The 26,621-nt window shown below is 43.9% G+C and overlaps 1 protein-coding gene and 1 long non-coding RNA gene across 3 annotated transcripts in view; one reads left to right on the forward strand and one right to left on the reverse strand.

The window, feature by feature from the left end:
- Positions 1 to 13,194, forward strand: part of LOC138296203 (uncharacterized) — a 48,705-nt gene extending 35,511 nt beyond the window's left edge. The window contains exon 3 of the long non-coding RNA XR_011203787.1: positions 12,727 to 13,194. This is a non-coding gene — a long non-coding RNA (uncharacterized lncRNA). The remainder of the gene's footprint in view (positions 1 to 12,726) is intronic.
- Positions 1 to 26,621, reverse strand: part of HIVEP2 (HIVEP zinc finger 2) — a 420,117-nt gene that overhangs the window by 118,648 nt on the left and 274,848 nt on the right. The gene's annotated exons all lie outside the window — the stretch shown is intronic.

A 26,621-nucleotide genomic window follows, 5' to 3' on the forward strand; every position in this document is an offset into this window, starting at 1 on the left:
GCCCTCTCCTATTAGTAAACTATATAAAGCCCCAGGGAGGTGATGGTCCCCGGGGCTCAAACTAGTCTTGGGGAGGGGAACGCACGCACCCCTTCCCCTTTTCTTAAATGTATTCATGCCCCCAGGACCTGGCCCACCTGGAGGCGGAAAGACAAAGGAAGACCGGGAAACTGCACTTAGTGTTTTTTTACCATTTTTCCCCTGATCTTCAGATTCATGGGAAACTTTAAAAAAATATATTTGTGCCCTGGCTGGGTCCCAGGGGGGACTCAGCACCAGGCACAGGGGTCAGGGTATTCCTAGCCTGCCCCCTTTTCTTTATTTTTTACTTTATTTTTGTAACTTGGCTGATTTTGAGTCCCAAAATGGCTGCCAACACAATTTCTGGATGAAGTATTGGCAACCAACCAGATATCAGCATGTGGACTGTCGGATCCACGTAGGATCCGCATCCCTAGATATCTATATTTTTTTAACTTTAAATTTCCTCAAAAACTACTGAACGGAATCAGACCAAATAACAAAAGATTCACCGCAGATTTTGCCAAACATTTAAAAAAAAAAACTTTTTTGCCCTGGCTGGGTCCCAGGGGACCACAGCACCGTGACTAGGGGCTAGGAGATTCTTAGTGGTCACTTTCTTTTTTCCGCTTTTTGATTGAGATTTTACTGAAGCCGAGTCCCAAAATGGCTGCCAACATTTCCTGGTTGAAATGTTGGCAGCCAATTAGGTATGAGCGCGGGGACTGTTGGATTCGCCAAGGATTCGCAGTGTCCTGATATATCTTTATTTCTTTTTCCTTTAATATCTGTAAAACTACTGAACTGATTTACACCAAATCACAAAAAGCACGCTTTCTAGACTAAGACCTAGCATTCTGCCAAGTTTGGTACGATTCCATCCAGTGGTTTCAGGCTGTAGTGGTGTTCAAAATCCCTATGGGAAAACGTGTTGTGGGACCCCCCACTTTTCTCGGCCCTCACTTGACGAATCACCCTGAAAATTTCCAGACAGCAGCTGAAGTGCGTGGACTGTTTTGTTTGTTGGACAAAAATGTATTCTTGCAGAATCCCAAAGTTACCATCTCCCTGTTCCCAAGAGAGATATTCTCTCTCTCTCTCTCTCTCTCTCTCTCTCTCCACCTCTCTCTCTATCTCTCTTTCTCTCTCTCTCTCTTGCTCTCTCTCTCTTGCATGCACCAGGTTCGACCTGAACACAAGCAACCTAGGAGTGATAGAGGGATGAGAAGGTGCGTTATGAGCCACGGTGGTGGTGTCACAGAAGCAAATCTTTAATGTCATCTAGTAACGACTAATTAAACCTTCATTTTAGGATGAAGATTGTAACTATGGTAAAACTTCTTGCGCACCCTGAGAGTTACTACTCACATTCCACTGATTCCAAGACAATAATAACAAATTACAACTGCTAACTAATTTGAAGAATCCACTGATGTTGGTCTTCACGCACACAAGCAAAGTAAAACAAGCATTTATGATGCAATGGGTCTCGCATTTGCTAGAGTGAGAGCTATTAGCATTCTAAACTCCTAACCGGACTTTTCTTGCCACATAAACTGAAAATGAAAGTAAAACAGTTTCGCATAAGCGAGCCGACGGCCGCCATGAGCATGAAAGAGACACCCAAAAGGAAACAGAAGTTCGCTCGCAGTCGAACGTATCGGCAAAAGTGCAATGTAACTGGAAAAAGGGTAATTATCCCTGTAACAGGGTCGATGTCATGCAAAGCACTCAACTACTGCCCATTGAGATCGCGCTGCATAGAAAATCATAAGAAAAAGTTGTCCAGAAGCCATTCGGAAAATACGCAGCCTGGTATGTTTTCAGTAGTTTATCGGTGCTCTCGAGGAGGGCTAAACACCGGAAAAGGCATGACGTATGCATGCCTTTCACTAATCAAATCAAGCAAATTTTAAAAGGCAAGCCCACAAACCAACCAAACTGATGGGCGTGGTTAAAAGCCCACAGAGAGATTACAACAGGGGCCAGAGCGCTTGCGCGCTCAACCCTAAACAGACACTTCAACAAACATATAAAATATTTTCTCTGCAAAAACGTTTTCCCATCAGGAATTCTTAAGTGGTATACTCTCAGGTTGATGATTTCGGTTTGTGTAGGAATGATGTGGGCCAGGGCTGAAAGTAAAAGCTTCTAGAACGTTCGTATTTCAACAAGCACATCGTGAGTAATTAGCACTTCATATTAATCAGAATCTAGGAAATTACAAGCTTGTTGCTTCCCGTTCCCTTTCTCACGGTTTGAACAGTGTGAAAGTCTCACCCTACATGAAGGAGATGATCTTGTCAGCACCGATAAGGAGGAGGGAAATATGCTCATCACGCCTCATCAGAAAACCTGAGCTGCGATAAACCTAGTGAGATGAGAGACTCAGGACAGGATGCTCCCCCGTGGCATCGACCGTGTCTTGATGCCCTGAGGTAAACCAGCTAACGGCTTGGAACTATCCATGCAAGAGACCAGTGATAGCACATTCAGTCCTCCAAAGGATTGTGGAAAACCTTGTATACCACAACTAAGGCAGAAGTAGCAGTGTGGATATTTCTTGGTTAAGATTTGAAGCTCCCATCTTCTGCTCATTTCTATCTTAAGAAGTGCATATTAGAACATTGGAATGTTAGGAGCTGCACTGAAGACAACGGTGTCCTTTGGGTTTCTAATGGCCGGTAGAAGCCCGTCTCCAACACTCCAATGTTTTTCTCACAGCATTAGCTGTGAACAAAGGCACTTACGGAGCCCGCAGGGATTTCAATCCCCTCGGGCTCTGTGAGGGCTTTATTATATTTATCATAACATTCTGCCCTCTAGTGGCAGAATGTTCTACTAGCCTTATAGCCTTTCCTAGCTGGGCTACACTGACATTAAAGTCCCGCTTCCATGTTAAAGGCCCTCACATGCTGCTCGAGCTTTTAACTCTGGAGCGGGACTTTAATGGCAGGTATAGCCCGCTACAGCGGGCTATAAGGCTATATTAAAGGAGGTGTTTCAGATGGGGTTAAAAGATGACCAGACCACTTTTCATGATCCTGATAGGGGAATGTTATGGTGAGAAATATACCATCCAGTACATCTGAATAACAAAATCATTGGTCTCGTAACAGTCAGCACCAATTGGATGGACCAAAGACCAGATGGCCTAGTGCCAAATCTGGGGCGTCACCTATGCCCACAACTTGCTTCAATCCCAGGGCACAGACCTCTGATACTGATAAAGGACATCACTATCAAGCTGGTGCTTTATTTGTGACAGTGGTAGACACTGCCACTAATCTTTAGGGTTTGGAACATATATTTTTTTTGTCATCACTGACCCTGACCTAGAGCAACACAGAGAAAGCCAGAAAAGGGTGAAAGAAGGAGGAACAGAAAGACAGGAAAACAGCAACAAAGGGAGAAAGTGGGGATGAAAAAGAACCTGCAAGACTGAGATAAAGGCACAGAAAGTGTAGGGTGGTGAAAAAAAGGAAGGCTCCAAACCACACAGCACTGATATTCGGCATCCTCCACCTTCAGAAGCCCCATTTCATAAAAAAAACTTTGGGCCCCTACACTTTTTATTTAATTTACGCCCTGCCTAGATCTCGATCATGCGAAGACCTCTAGCAGAGCTGGAGGCTCCTATGCAGCTTTAACAATGGTTTCCTTTGTTTCAGATCATGTAGGTTGGGAAGAAGAGCACATCAACTAAAGCTTTTTGACAATGATCCACAGCCTCTTGCAGTACGAATCAATCCCGGATGGGTCTGATCATGACAGTGATGAATGCAAATAAAAGGTAAAAAGTCAAAAGGATATACCGTACAGATGTTGGCAAGACTGCTGTAAATAAAACACATCTGGTTCCCGGACGAAAAAAACACACTGATCAGTATTTTATTTAATCATAATTGCATTTGTGTTACTAAACTGCCTACGGAAAGTACAACAAGCATAATAGACCATGGAACGGTGACTATGCTAAGAGTGCCTAACGGCAATAAGGATGGGTTGAAATGAGACTGAGGAAAGGGAGCAACCACCACAAGCCATGCACTGGAGGACGATAACTGAGGTAAGCAATGGAAATACACTATGGGGGTCATTATGACCTCGAAGGTCGGTGTTAATGTGGCGGTAGTACAGCCAACAGGCTGGCGGTACATCCCGCCACATTATGACATTGGCGGGTTGGCAGAAGCCAACACACCAATATACCACACTGACCGCCATGGCGGTAGCAGCCGCCGGGCCGGAAATAACAATCTCCAGCCTGGCGGCTGCTACTGTCCAGGTGGCGGCATTTTGACCCTGCCTACCGCCATGGTTTTCGTGGCGAAAACCATGGCGGTAGGCCCTACCAGTGACAGGGAATTCCTTCCCTGTCACTGGTAGGAGAAACACTCCCCAGACAACCCCCACCCCCCCTCCATCTACACTCCCCCTCTTCTAATCCTCCACCCCCCATACTCGCACACTCGCAGACACACACACACTCACACAGGCATACACGTCTTCATACATGCATGCATCCATTCATTCACACACACATCCATACACACATTCATACTGATACGCAGACATGCATTCACATTTCCGTTAACACACGCATTCTCACACATGCAAACAACACTACACACACATTCGCATTCAAGCACTCTCTCACACATTATTGCACACACACCAACACACACACACAACACTCTCCACCCCCCTCCCCTGTCGGAAACCCAACTTACCTGCATCCGGGGAGTCTTTCGGCAGGGGAAGGGATGGGGCGCTGCTACCACCAGCAGCGCCCGCCAGCAGAACTCTGCCAGGCCGTATTATTTAACATAATACGGCTTGCGGCGGTCTACTGGCGTGGCACTGCTGGTGGTAGCAGCGCCACCTTAACACCGTCCGCCAGTATGGCCACAGCTGGATTTCCACCCTTCTTGTGGCAGAAGTCCAGCTGTGGTCATAATTTGGCGGACGGATGTTAGCCACAACAACGGTCTTTTGGCAGCCGTAGCCGTGGCGGTAGGCGGCATTTACCGCCATTGTCTTAATAAGGGCCTCTGTTTAAAAAAAAATATGCTTTGCCATCTTTTATTAACAGAGAACGTAAAATACACTGCTACAGTTAAGGTGACTTTAGGCTGCTTGTGAGCTTGTCAGTGCTCCCTACTATCTTAGGCCTATCAATCGGTCCTATAAACTCGCAGAGGGAAGGGAAGGGAAGAGAAGAGATTGTAGCTTTCTAATACAACATTCAGTATATGGTATTCTGTAAAAATAGATCTGTAAAAATAGAAATGTATCTGCCTCCTACTTCCTAAACATGAATATCGCTTCTGTACTTATAATGCTTCACCGCGCTTCAAAAACCACGACATAGAGACTGATAGACGAATAAATATCCCACATAGGCTTGAACATACCCAGAAATGCACATTTCATGAAATGAAAGAAAAAAACAAAACTGTAATATTAAAACAATTACACAATCAATTGAATGAAAGAAAAACATGCATGTAATATTAAAACTAAAATCGTAAATTCCTCTCGTGATCAATTTGTTGCACATGGCTTGCATTGCTGTCACATTTAATTGGCAACCTTCCTGCTCATACTTCCTAATTAAGTTTCAGCAAAGAGGAACATTTTACATAATTTCACAACGCATACTACACCACTGAACAGCTGCAGAAAGGTCCCAACCCATATACGGGCATCTAGGAAGGCACATTTTTTTAAAGAGCAGTTTGGTCTCTGTGGGTAGTATGTCTGTTTAGGCTTTAACTGAGGTCTTGTTGTTTAGAGTGTGTTACAATCATGCATTGTGTCATGTGCATCTATCTTATCATATTCAGCACCTTCTACGCTGACTATTATTCACCATTACAGCTGAGGAGCAGTTTCGCATATTGGATAAATTTCCTGTGAGTGCTATTCTTTATTTATGGCTGCGAGCCCCAGTACTGAACTTGGAGATGGTGAAACTGAGGTATCTCATGTAGCTCAAGCTCTGGTCTAAGCTGGTCAAACGACTTCACCTCCACACCCTCAAACATGCCTCTATTATCATGCAAACCCCCTTCCACCACCTGTGACTAATGCTGGCTATCTCTTCTGGGCAGCAAAGTCTGTGTTGCCCCTAAGCAATGTAAATGGGGAGGGAATTAGTTCATCCCTAATTCGCTGACCTATTCTAACCAACAATTTAAGTACTGCTCTTGTTATAAGGGAAATAAAAAGATTGGGTCTCTCTGTAACCCTGGAGTTCAAAGAACCTCCTATAAGGACCATCGACTCACGGTATGGCCTGTCATACACTACATTTTGCTTGTCGCCCTTCTTGTTCAGTCAAACAGGTATTGAAGATGAGCCACAGTGTAATAGCTTAAGAGATTTGGAACTTCTAGTTGGTGTGAACAGTGGATTGTCTACTGCTGATTCTTTCCCTTCTGCCTTGCCATGTGTATTCCATGCAACTTCACTGCAATCCTTCAGTCAGCTCTTTTTTAATGTGCAGTTGCAGTGCCTGAAAAGCATATCGAATTTTGGGCCGCCTTTGACATCTTTATGGCAGTTCTGTGCCCTCGCCATGAAAGCAACTTGAATTTCCAACTTCGTAGCTCTGGTCCTACCACGCTCTTTAACTTCTGCAAGTTTTTGCCTAATTCAATTCTCAAATATGTCATGGAGGAAGAGGACCACTACAATGGGGTGGCAGGTTGTAAAAGGTGAAGAGATTGTTTTGGAGTTGAAATATTTTGTCCTTTAGGTTTGTGTACGTTTACTTTGAAGCAAGAGATTTGTCATCCATAAAGTCCAAATCTACCCTGTGGAATGCTTTGCAAGCACTAGCCATGTCTTCCATCCCACTGCAAGCCAAACCTTGTTCTTCACTCTGACAACATGTTTTCTCTCTTATTTTGCGCTGAGGTTTGCCAGCAGTTTTCCAGGATTATTGCCTACTTTTTTAATACTCATCATCCCCTTATGCTAAAAGATAGTTTGCCTTTTCTGACTCTATAGCCTAATTGTTCCTTGTCTCATCGAGGTTCATTCTTAGTCAGAGAAGCTGGGCCTCTCGTAATTGTTTTACCGGGGTCGCCAATGCTGTTGAACACTTCCGGAGAAAGCTTTCAAAGCATGCTGTACCACAGCAGTGCTAACTTTCTCATTATCGTTTTGTACACTATAGCTTGTCAACCTTTGGGACATGTTAGCATTAAGTACTGGATCGTTTAACAGTAAGTCGTTTAAACATTAGGTAACCCTCCCTCCTTCAGAGGGCTTTTTTCGGTCACTCAAAAATGTAGGTGAGAGCCCAGAGGTCAGACCGTGAGATGGGTTCCTGAGAGACATCTTTTATCTTTGGGCAGCAATCTCTTATCCAAAAAGATATGATCTAACATTCAGTAGCATTGTTGTGATGTTGAATAGTGGAAGTATTCTATTGCCAGTGGGTGCTTATGTCTCCAGCTGTCAGCCAGTCACAATGTTTCCAGTTTGGATTTCCCTGGAGCCATTAGTTGTGATGTGTCCCCACAAGTATGTTGTGTTTCATCTAACCTGCTGCTCATAACCAGTTTGAGGTCCCTTCTTAGAATTGACAAGTTCATCTAATATGGCTTTCATCCTAGTTGGATTGTTTAGCCAACTACATTATAAGATTTACCTGTGAAAACTGTCATTCAGGCCACTCAGTCATGGCTAGCGCTAGTGCATGAACAGGAAAATATGAAAGAGTTACCATGTGTGTAAATACAGTGTAAGTGGTTATGGTCCCCTGCCCCTGCGTCCCCCACAACTAACAAAATACGAACCACAACTATTCACATCCAACTCAATGAAACAACCTGTACGACTAGCTAACAATGAGCTAACATGAAGACACCATACACAGAGGTAAGTCTCAGATATCACAGTGGCGAGTCTTCCTCTATCAACATTCAAATCCACCCTACTCTAGCAGAGGGCTACAACTAGTATTTCAAATGGCACATTTGGCCCCTGCTCCTTGCACTCCATTGGCCAACCTCCCTAGACATTTATATACTCATAATGCATATTGTACAGACAATAATCAAGCCCGGCCACATTAGTGTTTCCAGTTTCACGAGAGCCCGCTCCCCTAGACGTCTGAAGCTCTCCCCAGGAATGCTATGTGACACTTTATGATCTTCACTTTATTCAGGAAATGCCACTGGTGTCTTCTAGCGATGCACCATCACTCAGGGCCCTAAGGACTTGACAGGTCACCATTTCATGATTTCTTCTTTGCCACGACCTATAAATTCAGACCTAAGATTTCACAAGCATTGGTTGAGTGTTGTTTCCCATTCCAGTGAAAGGTGAAGCGGAAAGGGTTCCCCCCAGTTGTATTTAATTAGTTTTTCTCCCAAGAAGACTGTTAGGTCCCTTCATTCTTGCAGTGTCTATAGTCTGACAGGGTATATATGCTGAGATATTTGAATGTCATCACTCTATATGAGAGTGTCCCATTCTTTGGCACTTCTGCCATCACATACTCCTTGTCTCATGGTGGAGCAAGCATTTCACATATAAAGGCTGTTTTTTGATCCCGGATCTTGCGCCATGGCATTGCGCATTCTGTCAATCTGGACCGGTTTATCCCTTGCTCTAACAGTGTTGTTAGGGTGTATTGGACATATTATTTGGCAAAAGGCCCTCTTTACTCGCATCTAGATTTCTCTCATCTTGGGTCATTTCTAGAGTGTTAACTCAACTCCCCAGGTCATGAGTGCTTTTTCTGACGTCTTTCAGGGCGTGCTTTATTTTTGCACAATGTCACTATTTCCACTTTGATGTCTTGAAAAAACTGCATCGTAATGCTTTTGGTGACCTTGTCATCATTTGCATCTTCCATGATGGTTCCTGCAGTCGCCTCCCTCTCCCCATAGCTGCTATGACATACCAGTCTACCAATTGTCTTGGATGAGCCTTGTTTTAGCAAGTTCCGTATGTTCCTTATGTTGCTGTCCTTCTTTGTCCTTCTGGTGCCCATAGTGCTGAGTGAGCTAATGTTGGGTCATACATCGAATCCTGTGTCTAGCATCTCATATTGAGACCAAAAGACCCAGCAATGGCTGCCTCTGAGTGGAATTTCTCCTCAAGCTCAATGGGGTAAGGGCCACCTCCAACTGAGGCCTATCTGTGGGCCCACAGCTCCTCTTGTCCTTCTACATAATTGTGGGGCAGTTTCTGACAGACCCATGTGCTCCAACAGAAAAGGCTGCACTATGGCTACCACCCCTGCCCTGCGCCGCCATGCACAACTGCTTACTCGCCACTCTTGGAGGACGTCACTTACACTTTTCCCAAGGGGGCCACAGTTGTCACACATGAATTCTGTTTTTAGGTGGGATGCCCTCCACCAATGATTGACAGCCACCATGGGTGACACCTCTCCCAGCTACTTCCCAGGTATTATTTTGGGGACCCCACAGTGGAAGCTTCTCTCACTGTTTTCCTACTGATACGGAGTCCCACTGTGAGGGGAATCCTCCTAGGCCAGTCACCATCTTGTCCTGCCTACGCCTTTTACAGCATTGTGGGATTAATGCTCAACTGCAAAGTTTTGCAGTTGCTTACAGCGTCTGGACCCACCATCTTCCCCTCTCAGGCGGTATCTTGTTCCCAGAATTTCCAGGACCACTTGTGAGGCCTCCAGCAGGGCCGGGGCCAAGCCATGGTCTCCACAGCGTTACTGTGTTTCGGCCAGGGGAATGCCTCAAAATGTCAGCAGCGTCCCTGCATTCCCCCAGGTAGTGTGGCATTTTCAGCTGATGTCAACCACTCGATCTTTTATAGACTTAGAGGTTCAGGCCCTGCTCAACAAAGGGGCAATATGTTTTTCCTCCCCTCACCCTTTCGGTTTTATCAGCCCCAATTTCCTAGTAGACAAGAAGGGTGGAGGTCATTGCCTTGTGTTAAACCTAAAATAATTCAATCACTGGATTTTGTACAGGCACTTTAAAATGGAAGGAATACACATGTTGAGAGACATATTATTAAAAGGCGATTGGATGGTCCGGCTGAACCTCAAGGACGCCTATTTCTCGATTTACGTCTTTCCTCCCCACAGGAGATATTTACAATTTCTATGGAGGGGTCACTGCTTGGAGTTCAATGCTCTCCCCTTTGGCCTGTTGCAGCACCCTGGTGCTTCACCAAATTGATGAGGCCAGTGGTGAAGTCACTTCGAGCCCGAGGTGTGCGTTTGATAATTTATCTGGACGACATATCATTGATAGCTTGAGATGCATAGACTCTCCGGAGTCATTTAGAGTGGACTGTTGAGCTCTTGCAGGATCTGGGATTTCTTATCAATGTGCAGAAGTCACTATTGAGTCCTTCTCAGGTGATAGACTTCCTGGGCTTTCAGATAGATTCAGTCCGGTCCCAACTTATCCTTCCTTCTCAAAAGATTTGCAGCATCAAGAGGGAATTGAGGTCTGCATTAGCCAGTCAGACTGTGTCATTGAGGAAGATTGCAGGAAAGTAGGTCTCCTGGCCTCTTCCAGTCAGGCCATTTTCCCAGCCCCACTTCACTATCGTGCTCTTCAGAGATTAAAAATCCAACACCTTCAGAAGGTCCTGACTTACTCGGAACAGATTCCTTTATCCAATGAAGTCAGGATGGAAATTAATTGGTGGCTAGAGCATATGGAAGCCTGGTACGACAGACCCATTTTTGAATCTTACCCAGACGTAGCGATCAAATTGGATGCCAGTCAGTGGGGTTGGGGGGCACGATGCATCTCAATGGTGACGGGGGGGGCGATGGTCGAGGTAGGAACGGATTCTCCACATAAATTGTTTAGAGCTTCTAGCGGGCTCATTTGCCATAAAGAGTCTGTCCCGTCAGAAGACAGATTGTTGTATTTTATTGAAGATGGACAATATCTCGGCAGTCAGATATTTCAACAAATTGGGGGGGAAGAAATACAGGATTCTGGCAGAAATAGCCAAGGAATTCTGGCATTATTGCCTCAGTCATCGTCTGGTTGTTACGGTGGATTACCTGCCAGGCTCCCAGAATACCATAGCAGACTGGAACTCCAGGTACCTGAGGGATTCCAGTGATTGGAAACTGGATTCAATACTTTTTGACCAGATACTCAGGGAGTGGGGTCCTTGCGACGTGGATCTTTTTTCATCACGTCTCAGTTTTCAGATAACAAAATTCTTCAGCAGGCGTCCAGACCCTCTGGCTCTGGCGACAATGCCTTTCTCCAAGACTGGAGTCAGTATCGGGGGTATGCTTTTCCCCCATTCATGATGATTCTCAGGGTTCTTACTCACGTACAGCAACAGAAGTGGAGATTGTTCTCGTGACCCCATTCTGGAGAGCCCAGCAGTGGGTCTCGGTAGCTCCCCCGCTTCTCATTCTTCCTCGTCAGAATCTTCTGATGAGTCCGGAAGGCCTTCAACATCCTTTAGTCCTGTCAGAGAAACTGGTGTTAATGGCCTGGATGGTTTCAGGTCAAGATGGAATTCCCCAGGCATTTCGCAGCAAGCTGCAGATTTCATCAAGCAAGCATGGGTGGCAGGCATTCATAAGCGGTATGCCTCAGCTTGGCGGAACTGGAGTAGTTGGTGTGACGTGCGGGATTTAGATCCTGTGGGGTCGGACATTGACTTGATTGTCAATTTCTTAGCTGAACTTGCAGGTTCAGGATTAGCTTACAGAACAGTCAACAATTTCAGGTCTGCCATTTCTGCTGGTCATGAGCCGATTGAAGGTAAACCTGTAGGGGAACATCCTTTGGTCTGCAAGATAATGAAAGGAATTTGCATGTCAAATCCTCCTCAGGTCCGATATTCTTACCTATAGAATGTTGAGATAGTTTTGAGATTTTCAGACAAGTGGCCATCTAATCGTTATCTCTCTAGAAAACAGATCTCAGTGAAGCTAACTATGTTGCTCTGTCTCATCTCTTGTAAAAGAGGGTCAGATGTTGAGGCGCTGGATTTAGCAGGGAGAGTGTACTCTCTGGAGCGTGTTACCTTTATGATCACAAGAAGAACGAAAACTAATTGCAGGTTGGTAACATATACTATGTTTCCTGAAAACCCACAATTGTGTGTCATACAATGTTTGAAAGCATATGAAATTGCACTGAAGAAATCAGATAAGACTCTAGAGGACAATTATTAATATCTTTACAGAAACCCTTTAAAACAGAGTCTCCCGCTACATTATCTTGATGGTTGAGATGGATGATGAGTGAAGCTGGAATAGATACATCAAAATTTGGGGCTCATTCAGCCAGAGGGGCCATGGCTTCCACGACCTATGCTTTAGGTTTTCGTCTGGAGGACAGTATGAGGGCAGCGGACTGGTCTTCTGAGTCTACTTTCTGTAAATTCTATCATAAACCAGTTGTTGATTTAGCAACTGTGGTAATTGGACAGCTTTAAACGAGCATAATCGAAGCCTTCGGTCCTAACATAATATAAAAAAATGTCTATCATGAATTTTCAATTCTATTAAGGACAGGGAGGTGAGGATTATCTCTCCCATAACTCTTTATGACTCATATAAAGGTCTAGTGTTAAGTATATTTTGTGATTTATTGTTATAAATGTTTATGGGTTTTACCCTCCTGACTTATGGATTTTGCACACAGGCGTTTTGTTAAATCTATACTCTTTACATTATGAAGAATATTACCTTCAATTTTGTCATTTTAGGGTCTGATCACACAATGAATGAAGGACCTACTGATCTTCAGCTTTTGGAGAGGTCAAATTCATGGATTTCGGTTCTTCTACTGGAAAGGCTCCTGCTCCTTCTGGTTATGGCTCCTGTTGAGCTCGACTTGCAGTGTCCTGGACTTAGGATCTAGTTGATTTTGAAAGGGTCAATCTGTAAGGAGTTGCGTTTCTGCTGTGTTTTTGGTACTTAACTGACTTTACAGAGAAAGAGGAAGTGACATTTGGGGTCATGATTTATATAGACTAAGGTCCTAAGCTATGATTGGGCCATGTGACATCATTGTAGAGCATCATGGGAAGTGATGTTTTTGTTTTAATGTTATTTGATTGGCTGCTGTTGAGACAGTAAAAGAAAGAGAAAGCACAATCCTCGCTTCCGTGTCCTTAATAGAATTGAAAGTTCTTGACGCGTAAGCTAGAATTTCTTTTATTCCTGCTCACCTCAGTTGGAAATTCATTATATACAGAAACAAATATAATTTTTGACTTTTTTCCAAGCATTGCCAAAGTCAAAAGGAAAGGGTTTACTGTACTAAATAGCATCTGTGAATGTCTGTGTTTACTTGTCTTGGAAAAATTAAAGCCAAATCCTTTAGCTTTACCAATGCTTGCTCAATATGGTCTCTTTTTCGTCCATTTTGCTGTGCCCGAAAAGGCCCTCAGTTGGTTCAACAGTACAGCAGTGTCCGGAATTCTTTATAGCACTCGATGGAGTGGCCAGTTAAAAGCATACAGGAAAGAGACGAGGTTTGTGGTTAATTTGTCTGAAAGATGAGCTCCAACCTCTGTGTTTCCACTGAGATCCTGAATAAATTCTGCTTTCTGTATCACAGTTATCACCTCCACCAAATTTGAAAACAGATATTTGTCTACAATGCAGCGCCTAGTGTGGGAGGCACAAAATGCCATTTTCATTTAATCAATGTAATTCGACACCCCCAAACTAAAGTCACTGTGACAAACATTTACAAAATGCAGAAAGAACGACCTGTTAATTAGCCTGCTTCATTGGCTTTAATGATTATTTTCCTCTTTATTATGACTTTAATTGCAATGCATGAAAACACATATAAAGGCCTCTATTAACCTAGTAACAGGACTCTACTTAACCTTTAATTCAGACACTTGAACAGATAACGATTTTCTCTTTCAGGGAACCACACATGGTTTCGACTTAAAATTGGCGCATGCTATTACGGTTGAGATTGGACTATTTCCAAAGCCTGGCGTGGCTCTGTAGCAGGGTGGCTAACTGGATGTGACATTGTCTTGGACACTATTAAGATAAACTGGCATCTCTTCGACCCACATGCCGCTCTCAGCGATAGCGTTGTGTAAATTGCTTGTTTCCCAGTGTTTATTGAGCAGCCACCTGAGACCTTCTTCTGAGAAGGTCCAGTGGGCGCTAGTGCTTCATTTGTAAGAAAGATAAGAAAAGAAACAACCATTGGCAACGCCAATAGGTCTCTCTTTTGGGAGAGCTATTGGCTTTGCCAATCATGTAGAGGTAGACAACAACAGGAGGGCGGGTGTATTTTAGTCAATGGGACAGGAAAAACAAACACTGTGAAGTGGCCAGCGGAGGCTGTCAGTTCTTTTTTTCCCATGGTAGTTGGGGGTGAGGGGAATAAGCAACAGGGTCTACGAGGGTGTAGGAGGGGAATAAGTAACGCCGCCAATAGTGTGGCAGGGGATGACACAACACAGTCACGGAGGTGGGAGGAGAAGAAACCACACCCGGTGGGGGAATGGGGAGAAGAAACACAGATGAGTGGTGGGAGAGGAAGAAGCAAAACAGACTGGGAGGTCGGAGGGAAAGAAGTCACATAGACAGGGAAAGGGGAGAAGCAACAAGGATTGGGGTATGAGGGGAAGAAGCAAGAAAATAAAAAAATAGCCCCTCAATCACAGTGCCAGCAAAGGAAGGACCATAATCCACATGAAGCGAGAAGCACTTGGTCCTTACTCCAGCCAAAACAAGAGGAAGTGAAGCCGGCTCGTGTTGCCAGTTAGAAGGCAACAAATGAGAGTTATAAGAAAACCCATGAATAGTAAGCAATAGACGCACATCAACCACCTAAAACAACACAATATTTCTTGTATGCCTTTTTATCAATCTGCACTTCCGGTCTCCTTATCTCACTCTCTTGCAGGCACTTTTTCATTCCTGTTTTTTCTTTTACCATTTTTTCCGATCTTTATTTTCCTCCTTTCACCCTTTTCTATTTTTCTCTATTACTCTAGATTAAAGTTTGATGATAAAGCTAAGCCCCAGTACTGAAAAAATGAGTGCTGGCTCCCCTCATCTGCACATATTAAGTACTGACAACAATGCGCCAGGACTTTGCGCTGTACAAAATAAACCCATCCCTGAGGAAAACATTGTTGGGACTTCCAAAAAAATCAGTCATGCCACCTCCTCCACATACCCCTAAATCTCTCAATGCTTCCATTCTTACTTGGTAATGAGATAGAACCAATGGGATGGTTAGGTGCTATAGCAGGAGCAGCCAGTTGTGGCTCGTGGAGCGCGGAAGGGGCAGGGCGACGCACGGAGGGGGGATAAACATTAAAATATATATTTTTAAAAACACTTACCTGCACACCGCCATGCCGCTCCCCTCCTCTGCTTCGTCACTGCAGACACAGGATCCTAGCCTGTCCAGCGGCCAATCCTGATGCTGCTCGGTGCAGCGTTAGGATTGGCTGGGAGCGCCCAGCTAAGGCGCTCACAGGCAGACTGCAAGCCTGTACATGCTCTCTCCAGCCCGGCAACTGTGTTGCTGGGCTGGAGAGAGCCTTCTGCGCATGTGTGTTTGGCCGGCCCAAGACGGCCAGCCAAACACACATGCGCTCTGAGGGGGAGTGCACTGCTCGTCACCCCCGTGGCCAGCCCCTTTACAAAAAAACAATAATAAACACAGTTTATTATCGTTTTCTTGTAAAGGTATTGCAGCTGCCGCTGCTGGTGGTGGGTGAGGTTGGGGGCAACACTCCACCACCCTAATGGAGGAGCTGCCCCTGGGGGTAGCTGCTGTCAGCAAAAGTGTAGATGCTATGTTTGCACAACAAAGGCTGTGCTGCCTAGTTCAGTATTGCCCACTGGTGCCCAAAAAGCTGTCGGCCCTTGGAATGAAGGGGCCTGAAAAAGCTCTATGTTTTCCATGCTAAGCATTGCACCTGGGCGTTTACTGTAAGCCACACTGCCATCTCCATCTCGCTTCCGATTATGAGGGGTCACTGCATGAGGGACATTAGTGGTGCAGGAGGCCAACACACACAGCACTCCAATGTGCCCGTAAGGTGACACACACACCTAGTTATAAAGCCCTTAATTAAAAAAAATACTATTTGCTCACTGACATCTTTTTATAGTTGAACCCCAGTATATACATATGCCCTTATTAACTGCAAGACCTGTTTTTCAGGTTTTGATGCCTGAGGGAGGAGAAACATATTGTAAAATGTGGCATGGAGCACCACCTTCTCTACACAAGATCTTTCTGTAGCTTTGTTTGTTTTATGTTAGATTGTGACGCCAGTGTGGCTAGGTAATGCTACATGAGCTCCATGAAGGAAACAAAAAGAAATCTTGCCCCCCCCTATATTCTGACTACAGTGTGCTTCAGCACTGACTTCACTCCCTCTGCTCACTTTACAATAGGCCTGACCACAACCCTGTTTTACCCCTATGAACAACAATTATGGCAAATCTTGATTATTAGAATCATGATATGTAGATCGTAATGGGCATTCAAGGTCACCATGATGAATTTGCTGCTGTCATATGTTTATGGTTTGGGCTCAATAGGGCAAGTGTCATGGGGATGGCCATTCAAAATGTACGGAACACCCTTAGGCTTGTAGGTTTGTAGATATTTTGAAACATTTTGTATGGCCATTTCCACTCTGGAAGCCCTTATACAAAATGAGAAGTGACAACCCTCTTCTTTGAAGGGTGCTTTACTATGCAGGGAAAATAAGCTAAACGTGCTGTTGCCATTTCAAGAGCCATCACTGGGGAGGAGAGATGGTAAACAGCCAGCACTCTTTCCTCTGACCTGCACACGTTTGAGGACCCATGGTCCAATTATTTATAGTAAAAAACATTGATAAATCCATTAGGTCTGGCTTTTTCTTAAGTATAGTGACTGGACGTAGTTAAGCAACTTTATGTGTGTTGTCCTTAGCTATGCTAGAAAGAAAATCCTCTAATGGAGCAACATCTTGGGCTACCACAATATGGAAACTGGGAGAACGGACTCTTTGCTGAATGCACTTAATTAGGAGAGCTAAGCTGTACTCTCAAAGAAGAGTGCAAGGGGGTCAGTAATCGTAGTCGCCATTTAAGTGATGAACATAAGGGACATGCACATCAAAATATTGCCCGGTTGGTCATTTGATAAAGGGCCAGTATTTCTGTTGCATCTTGAAGAAAGTCTATGTGTGTGCTCGTCTTTTCTTTGGTAACATAAAAAGCTATAAATCCAAAAATATGCCGTCATGACTGCAAAGTGAAATAAACAAATATTCAAGAGTGATTGACATTGATTTACACTCTTTATGACAGCCTAAGGCAGTGGTTCTTAAGCCCTTGATTTCTGTGGACTCCACGTAATCATTAGAGGGACCCACACTGAATCATTAGTGGAAGCTAGCAGCATGCAAAGAAATTTCGATTATTTGAACCGCAAAACAATACTTAAAAATACTGAAACAAGTATTCATCAAACAGATACACAAATAAATAAATGTTTAATTCACAAATATAAAAAACATCTAATTGTAAATTTAAATGGGAAGATTCGAACTTTTCTAAATTGAACTGAGTGAGGCCTTATATCATTTATATTCTATTTTCCACACTTGCACTACTCCCACAAATTAATCTGAGTATACCAACCTGAGTTTTAGCCTTCAATTTAATATTCCTACACATTTACAGAATATTTAAAAAATGTTTGACTTCCATTTTGATTCTTTATTTATATACACTTTTGGAATGCGTTGATATTGTTTAATTTTCTAAGCAGGTCGTGGACCACTTGAGTAAGCCTCCTGGCATCCCCAGGTGTCCCCGGACCACAGGTTAAGAACCGCTGGTCTAAGGCATCCAAACATCAACACAATTGATGATATGAGGTAATAAACAATTTAAGTTGCCTGTAGCCAGACCGAAAAAGCAGGCCTGGCCTGTTCACTTATGATGGGTCAGCATGGAACCACCCATCTAGGTGGAACCAAATGCTGGAGCTGCCAGGTAAGATTAAACTGTTTCTCCTGAAAACATGTTTTCTTTCAAGAATCTTGGCTCTACAAAACATTCTGACCGACCTGGCCATTTCTGCCATACTTGTTCACGTACTGAGTAATCCACCTAGCGAAGTGTAGAGGAGGATAAAGGGTTACTCTTGAAAATCCAAGACTACTATAGATTTCTATGACTACTCCTTGGGATATTGCTTACTCCCATAAAAGTCAAAAATATATTCCAAATGTAGACGTATTGTATTCTTCAAGGCTCTGTGAAGTTGTCACATGTAGCCTTGATAGAGGCCTACTGGTTGTATTGCATCATTGTTGATGTTACATACTCTTCGAACTACTCTTTGTGGCGTAATAGATCTTCTCTCCAATATGTGACTCTCATTAGAGTACTTAACAGGAACAGTACTAAGGCACAGGACAAATATATCCTTCCGTACTTACTGAGCAAACTAGACTCCATAAGCAGGATAAATGTTAAACCTATAATGTGGTCAGAAACTATGCTAAAAAGAGCAATTCACATCTTTCTACCAGACTTTACAAGCTACATGCCAATGTGTCTGTGCATCCCATAGGTAACACAACTTGCCACAGCCTTCTGGAAGTTTGAGACAAATGAACCATCAAGACACTTGATATATGTAGCTTTCAATGCTTTAACAAAACTAGGCTCAAATGCCACACACTGCACATGTTCATGCACACACGGACTAAACTGTTCCTAATCCACCAAAAAATCATTAACTCTGTTCAGATTGAATAACTACGAATGGCAAGGTCTTTCTATATGATTGCACAGCTCAAAAGCAGGCATTAACTTCTTAATTTTGGAGTCCAATATGTTAAAGCACAGTAAAGACATACACGCTAGCATGTTCCAGGCAAAAAGAAGGGACATTAGCTTTCCATTAAGTCCACCTTCTTTTGCTGTCCTCTGAATAAGGGGAAGTCTCCACAATAGTATCCTTCTTGGAGCATCATTGTGATCCCAAGCAGCATGGTAGAAGTGGGAGTTCTCAGAGGAAATACGATGTATGTCTGACCAACACTTAAGAGTAGGAATCGGAATCACCGGGAATCAAGAACCTGCCCTTCTTGCATGCCTTCCTACCCTGTGGAGACCAGTGGCTTCCTTCACCGTATGAAGTGCTACTCTGCACTGCTCTACACTGACACAAACCGCTAGTGAAAGTGTTACCCTACTTAGTGGCATCTCAAATGATTTAACTGGTTGCCTGCTCGCAACAAACATAGCCAAGTGAACGAGTGTCCGTGCCCTCTTTCTGAAGAGTTTACTGTGCAGCAAGGTGCGGTCCATAGCGTTGGTGTGGACGAATATCAACGAGCCATCTCTTCAATATGCAACAACAATATTACCAATATGATTTGTATCTTTAGAGACAAATGTCCTTGTGGCAGGAGATGCTGCCCCTTCTCATTTTCTCACCCACGTGATCCAGGCGAAGAGCATAGCCGGAAAAATAAAACACACCCCACTTTGAATCATATGGCAGGTGAATGAGCAAACTGAGTAATCCTGAAGGTGCACAGACATTCGTATTCTTTCCTTTAACTGTTTCTTCCCCTTCTACTTTCCATTCTACCATCTCTCATTACCTCTCTACCTAATTCTTTCCTTGTTCCCATCATGTTATACTATTTTCATGCTTTCATTATTTCTTTCCCTTCTTCCATTTTTTATTTATTTGTTCCTTCCTTTTTGAAGACCTTCTTTTATTTTCTTTCCTTCCTTCTTTGCTTTCTTTCATTCTTTACAATCATGTTTTGTGCTTTCTTCTCCTATTGCTTCCTTCCTTCTTTGTAAGACCCTTTCCTTCCTTCTTTGTATTCCCTCACTTCAATTGCCACTCACTTATACTCACTCTTTTAGCCATCCTGCTTGGCTTCTTTGTCCCAACCCTGTGCCCTACCAAACAGATGTAAGATGGCATCTTGCCTTCTTTCTCCATTTATTACCTTCAGTCACACATAAAAGTAAGGCCAGAAACAGCACACTGAAGCTGATATAGTAGGTGCTTCACTACGCCCTTGCACCTTTCCTCGACCTATATTTTTATATGCAGCAATAAGATCCAGTCTACCTGTGCTACTGTGGGGTTCAGAAAGAAACTGGTCTATTTGTTCTGGATCTATCCTTTTCTAGATTGGGAAGATCATGGAGAGCTTTCTGGGTTGCAATGTCATGACAGTCAACAAAAGTGGAATTATAACCATTGTCAAGAAGGGAACCCGAGACCCAAGCAATGCCTCTAAGTATCCAAAGGCGCTACATCGACATCAGAACTCTCAAAGTGGGGTGGGCAATGTTTATTTTACTTTCTTTAATGCAACCACTGAATACATCACCTGCGACTCTTTACAGGCACCAAAGCCATTGGAAAATTATCTACTCAGTCTTTACCTGCAACATGCAAGTTGAGAACATTCTGTGTATGAGGTTCTACCCAAGCAAGCAATCTTACAAAAGGTAGCCCTGCAATGATCACCTCCCTTTATCCACCCAAGAATCCAATATTGCCCTCTATGTTCCTCCCTCAGTGTAGCTTTCTGCCATCTTATGTTATCTGTGTTGCTGCCAAAAAACAAAATGGGGTAGCATTTATGTTCAACACAACCGTCTGTCACCTAAAAGACAATACACCTAGTCATTGCATGGTCAGAATGAATTATCGTGTGCGATGGTTGGGCTGCAGTCAGTGGACTGCTTTGCTACGCTCCAGGACATCTGTCACTGGGCCAGCAAGGACGGGTCCTTAGTACAGCACAGTCTGTGCTGACCACAAAACTCAATGTTAACAGTGCAGTGAGTACGGAGGAGTCACTCACATTAACCTATTTGAGGTGGTAAACATGGTATGTTCATTTGTATAGCAGATTCTCACCATTTGCATGTTACATTCTAAGTATCTAATTTTGATGGAACCAAGAAGTGGCTTGGGATATCCTTTTTAGGTATGATGTGTAATGGTGCTTGCAAGATGGTAAATATATTGTATACTGTACATTTTCCATGGGGTTTTATTTCAGCCTTTTTTAGCTATTGGTTTCTTAGGTTGGCACAGGAACCTTCAGCTATTGGTTGAGACATTGTCAATCACATCTTATATCAAACCACAGGAGTATTTTAGTGGCACTTTCTTTCTATTGGTTGTTTGGGAGTACCCCTCAGGCTGCGTTGCAATGCATGAGGGCAGGAAGAACTATTTCTCATCTTTATCCACTCCTGTAGTGTATGCACAAATCAATAGGGAAATAAAGCCACTGAGCTAGCTAGTAGTCTGCAACTGTCATATTGTGATGATCTTAAAGTACGTCAATTTTAGGCCAACTTTAAGTTTTAAACGGTGTGGATATTTCCTGCTACATTCCTCATCTCCTGTGCTAAACTCCACCAGTTCATTATGTACATATACTAACTTAAACATTCCCTCATCAGCTGCTGACCTTGAAATTTCAGTGATGTAACGTTTTTGATCAAAAAAGCTGAAAATCTAGGTGCAGATTTACCAATATTTCATGCAAGACAGAAAGACAACTTGCTGCACTGCATTGTATGAAAGGAAGAGAGCAGAAATGTGCCATAGCTACTACGATTTGACACATTTCTGCTCTCTCAGTGTGCTGGTGCACTGTGTGCTGCCTGGCGCGAATGTAGACACCCTTGAACCATGGTGCAAGGGTGCCTGCATTACAGGCAGGATTGTTTGTGTGCAGAAAGGAACACCTTCCTGCACAAAAACAATCATTAGAGGCATATATGTGTGCGACACAATGCAGCATAAGTTGAAAGAGGAAGTAACGAGGATTAATAAAGATATTTGCGTGACGCAAAGGCAATGCAAGACCTTTGTAAATTTGCCCAGTAGTGTTCACTTAAATGCCTTTAGTAGCAGATGAGCAGGCCACTGAAAAACTTGCTTTCCTCTCATTTACTGATCTGACTATATCTCAGGGTTTCCAGGTGAAGAGGTCACTGGCACTGAGAAAGTTTGGTGAATATGTGCCCCCATCAATACAAAATTACATCATGCACTGTAATACAAAGCTGTGTAGTGATGTTGCTTTTTTATACCAAGGGGGCAGTGATGACACAACTAGACAGTAATAAGAAAAAGATTAGGTGCATTAATTTATCAGGTATTTCAGTTTTCCATGTATTTAATATGTATATCGGCCTTATTTAGAATTAGATCATTGTTGTTAACAACAGTTTACTTATATTTTAGAAAGGTTTTCCAATCACATTTTGTAGTCTGCCTCTTTAATCTACCAGCTCCTAAATCCTCTGGGCTGGTAGTCGTGGTAGGCGTAAGGCAAAATGTTGATGAAGAGCACGGTACTCCGCTCTCGGCGTCCTGCAGCCTTCACACATTGGAGGCAGTGGTGCTGAGTCAGAACCACTTGCCTCCACCGTCTTCACACATTTCTTGGGCAATGTGCATAAAGGCGTGTCTGCTTCACACCCAGACAGCACTGTGTCATACCTCACTTTTGTTGGAGCATGGAAGCGTTGTCAAGGGTTTAAAAGAAAGACAAAAGTAAGGGCACTTTCTTTTTAAATAATCAGGCCTTGATTTTCTTTGCACGTTTAGTAACAGTTCATATTTACAAAAAAAGCCCCCCAGGGAGCAAAATAGGTTTCAAAATCGCTTAGCCCACCACTGCACACTTACAGCGGAAACATGTCCCTTCAATGGCCCAGGAGCATAGCATGGGGTGCACTAGGCCTTAATGCACTGGCCCCTTCTGCCCTGGGCCACCCGCTACACTAATCATAGATATCGTTTCGGACTTCTAAGCGAATCTACCATTCACCAGCAAGTCCAGTTTGGAACTAGTGTTACCTTGCATACCCCACTGCAAAACAAGTGCAATCTCTACAATCTACGTGTCACATGCGCCAGGAGCAGCTTCTTCATTAGGGCAGAGGAGCATCATCCCACTAACAAAACTGCCCCCAGAAAAGCCCCAGAGATGAAAAATAAAACAGTAATACATTTAATTTATTATAATTGTATTGTTCACCAACCCATCCCAAACTGAGTGTCAGGATGGGGCAGGCCATTACTGCAGCAGCGAGGAGTGGTGGGCTGTGCACTTAGGTTGAAAGTGCGCATGTCTCTTTGGATGGCTGTCTTGTGACAGCCAGCCAGACATGCACATTTTAAACCACTGTAACCCCGGTGTCTTAGACAGCTGGGTAAGAGAAAGCACAGGCCTCCAGTGCCTTGAGAGCACTGAGTCAGGCTACTCCCTTCAAACCTGGCACGTCACTCATGCTGGTTAGCAGCATGAGAGCAGAGCCAAGGTTAGGGGAGTTGGTTGGAGGCCATGCTAGAGCCTGGAGGAGACAGAGAAGAAGAACATGGACCAGAGCAAGGAGGACGTCAGACATGTCGTGTAGCAAGCAATGTAAGTGATTTTTTCTTTTTATTTATAGTCATTATTCGCCTTACGTCTGTAGCCACCCATTTGTCTGCCCCACCATTCTTCGTAGTTGCCAGCTGCTACTGACATGCGCGCGCCCACAGGTGGATATCATTAGGTTTATAAAAGGTCACACAGGATGCTGCTTATTCATTCACTGATTAATAGAGACTATACCACACTCCACTGCTAGTAACAGTTTGAGTATGTTTCAAAAGTGTATGAAAACAAAAGCACCCTGTAGTAAGCATCTATGCGATCATGTGTGTAATTTCAAGACAGCATGATAAATCCAAGAGCTTGTGGAGCCCTGATCCTTGGCCTGTTCAAGGTACTTCCTCCACTGTTTGAAGCAGGTGAGGCACTTCTTGTATTCTAAGCTCAAATCATTTAAAGAAAATGAACAATCAAAGGAAAGATATAAAAGGTCCATCCAGTAAAGAGAAACAAACATTTGCAATGCAGTGGGTCTTGCGTTTGCTTGAGTTAGAGCTATTAGTGTTGTAAATTCCTAACAGGACTTTTCTTGCCACTTAAATTAAAAATGAAAAACTAAAATAGTTGACATAAGCGAGCCGATTCAAAGCACCATGGCTGCCATGAGCATGAAGGAGAGACATAAAAAAAAAGGAAGTTCGCTAGCAGTCAAACGTATCGGCAATCGTACAATTATCCATGTAACAGGGTCAGTCTGCAAGTCGGTAACAAAACCGCCCCAAGGAGGGACAAACATAAAGCATTTACCAATGATAACAAGGGATTTTTGAAAGGCAAGCGCAGGAACGAGTGAAAGTGATGGTCGTGCGGTGGGCGTGGTTAAAAGTCCACAATACTTACAACTGGTCAAAGCACTTGCGCGTCTAACCTAAAAACGGTTCGCTTTACCCGGTCCCCATCTCTAACAATGTTCAACAATATACATTCTAGAATGTTTGTTTGTTTAATGATGTCAGTTTGGGCTTTGAGGTCTTTTGTGACAACACTCACCGAAGGGCCCCTTTGAAAGAAAGAAAAAAGGCACACAATATAAATATAAGGCTAGATTTTACAGTGATTTATGTTGTTTGCATTTGTGAGCATAATGTTATTTTATCTTGTTTTTTTTCCCTATAGCACACGTTTGCAAATTACTTAGGGGGTTATTCCAACTTTGGAGGAGGTGGTAATCCGCCCCAAATGTGACGGATTTACCACCAGCCGTATTACGAGTTCCATAGGATATAATGGACTTGTAATACGGCTGGTGGTATATCCATCACTTTACCGTCACTTTTGGGACGGATTACCACTTCCTCCAAAGTTGGAATAACCCCCTTAGTCTCTTGGCGCTAATGTTAGTCCCACAGAAAATCCTGGGCTATTTTGGAGATACTGTAGAAAAAATGCAATTGAAATTACCACAAGAGTATCCGGTTTTATTGTCTTTATTAAATTGCAGATGATTTACTACCTCCCGCAGCTTGTTCCTTAAAGAAAGGAATCTGAAAACAATATTTGTATTCCCAGGTAGTAGGTTAGGATGAACCCAGTGTGACACATTTTTCTGTGACGAAGTTGTGGCCTGCAGCAAAACAAGCAATACCTGTAAGCAACAGTCCTTAAGTGTTATGCCGCTCACTACAGGCGTTCAGAGGAGAAACAGCAGTGCTGTATAGAGTCAAGGCTTACCTTTGAGCAGATTTCTAACTCAGCATTGTGCTGTTCTGAAGGTGAACACAATAGTTCCTGGGCAAACCAACTGGTGTGTGGTTTTATAAATGTAGATGTGATGACAGACAAGCTGAGGGTGTTTCCAGCCTGTGACACTGTGTGTCTAACCAGAGCAAGTAATGGTCAGATGATAAATACACACACAAAAAATCAGATTTGAATGACAACTATGATTCGAACCCCTTGATTTCTCATCATCTCTCTGCACAGCAAGTGACATCACTCCTCCTCCACTCCCAGCACCTACTTAATGGAGGCTGCAGGATGAACATGCAGCAGACATGCACCTGGTGTCCAAAACCGAAGGACGTCTGTGCCTGTCCGTGCCTGAACCATGACAAGTGCCGAAATCCTAGTCCTTCCCACCACTACCATACTGCGACTAGGAACCCTAGCCACCGCTCCACGCTTTGCTGCCTCGAGAGCACCACACTACACGTAGGAAGCTTTCTCCTGCACTTCCCACAAGTTTTCATGCACTTACCTACACCCAACACTCACTGCACCCGCAGCAACAGCACCAAACACTCCACTCTCTCACACTCAGCCAGTTCTGCAACCACTGACACAACACTTGGCACTCACATGCATGCTCTTCAACGCCCAATCATTCACTAAGCACACCACAGAGATCTGGGACCTGCTGGATGACAACTCCCCAGACCTACTTTTCCTCATGGAAACCTGGCTGAACCCTGCATCAGCACCTGACATCACACCTATCCCCCTGGTTACAAATTTAGACCCACCTCCCAGCCAGCTGTTACGTGGAGGAACTTAGGCTGATGAAATGCAACTGCAAACACCTGAAGCACATTGGAGAATGAGACAGGACAATGCAGACAGGAGCACATTCAAACCCGCCCCTCTGATGCCACCGGCAAATGATCTAGACCACCAAATGTGCCGCTCTGGTGGTTTGCGTCCATACCAGAAAATCAGAAGCAAAGAAATCTTCACCTTTGTGATGGATTTCACCTCAACAGTGGCCACATACAACTAGATCACCCCTCGCAGGGCTTCCGCAGCAATCTCTCTCAATTCTTTAGCAACAAAGTCCTCTGCATTTACAGCAATTCCAATTCAAAACTGGACCCGGCAGACCTTATCAAAGGCCTCCCGATCCTATCCAAAGAACCAATGCGAATCACATGGCCCATCGTCACCCCGGGAGAAACTGCCACCACAGTGAACTCTTTCTACTAAAGGGCTCCATTAGACCCCTGCCCCCATTATGCTATCTCCAGAGGACTGCAACCCATCAGCACCATGCTCACACCCATTCTGAACTCGTCCACCTCTTCCACGACATTCCCGGATGCTTGGAAACACGCAACTGTCCTTTCATTGCTGAAGAAACCATATGCTGACCCTTCAATGCTCGCCAACTACAGACCGATTTCCCGGCTACCATTCCCGGCCAAAGTCTTTGAGACAATCATCAA

Source organism: Pleurodeles waltl, chromosome 5, assembly GCF_031143425.1.
Source record: "Pleurodeles waltl isolate 20211129_DDA chromosome 5, aPleWal1.hap1.20221129, whole genome shotgun sequence".
Taxonomy (NCBI): Eukaryota; Metazoa; Chordata; class Amphibia; order Caudata; family Salamandridae; genus Pleurodeles; species Pleurodeles waltl.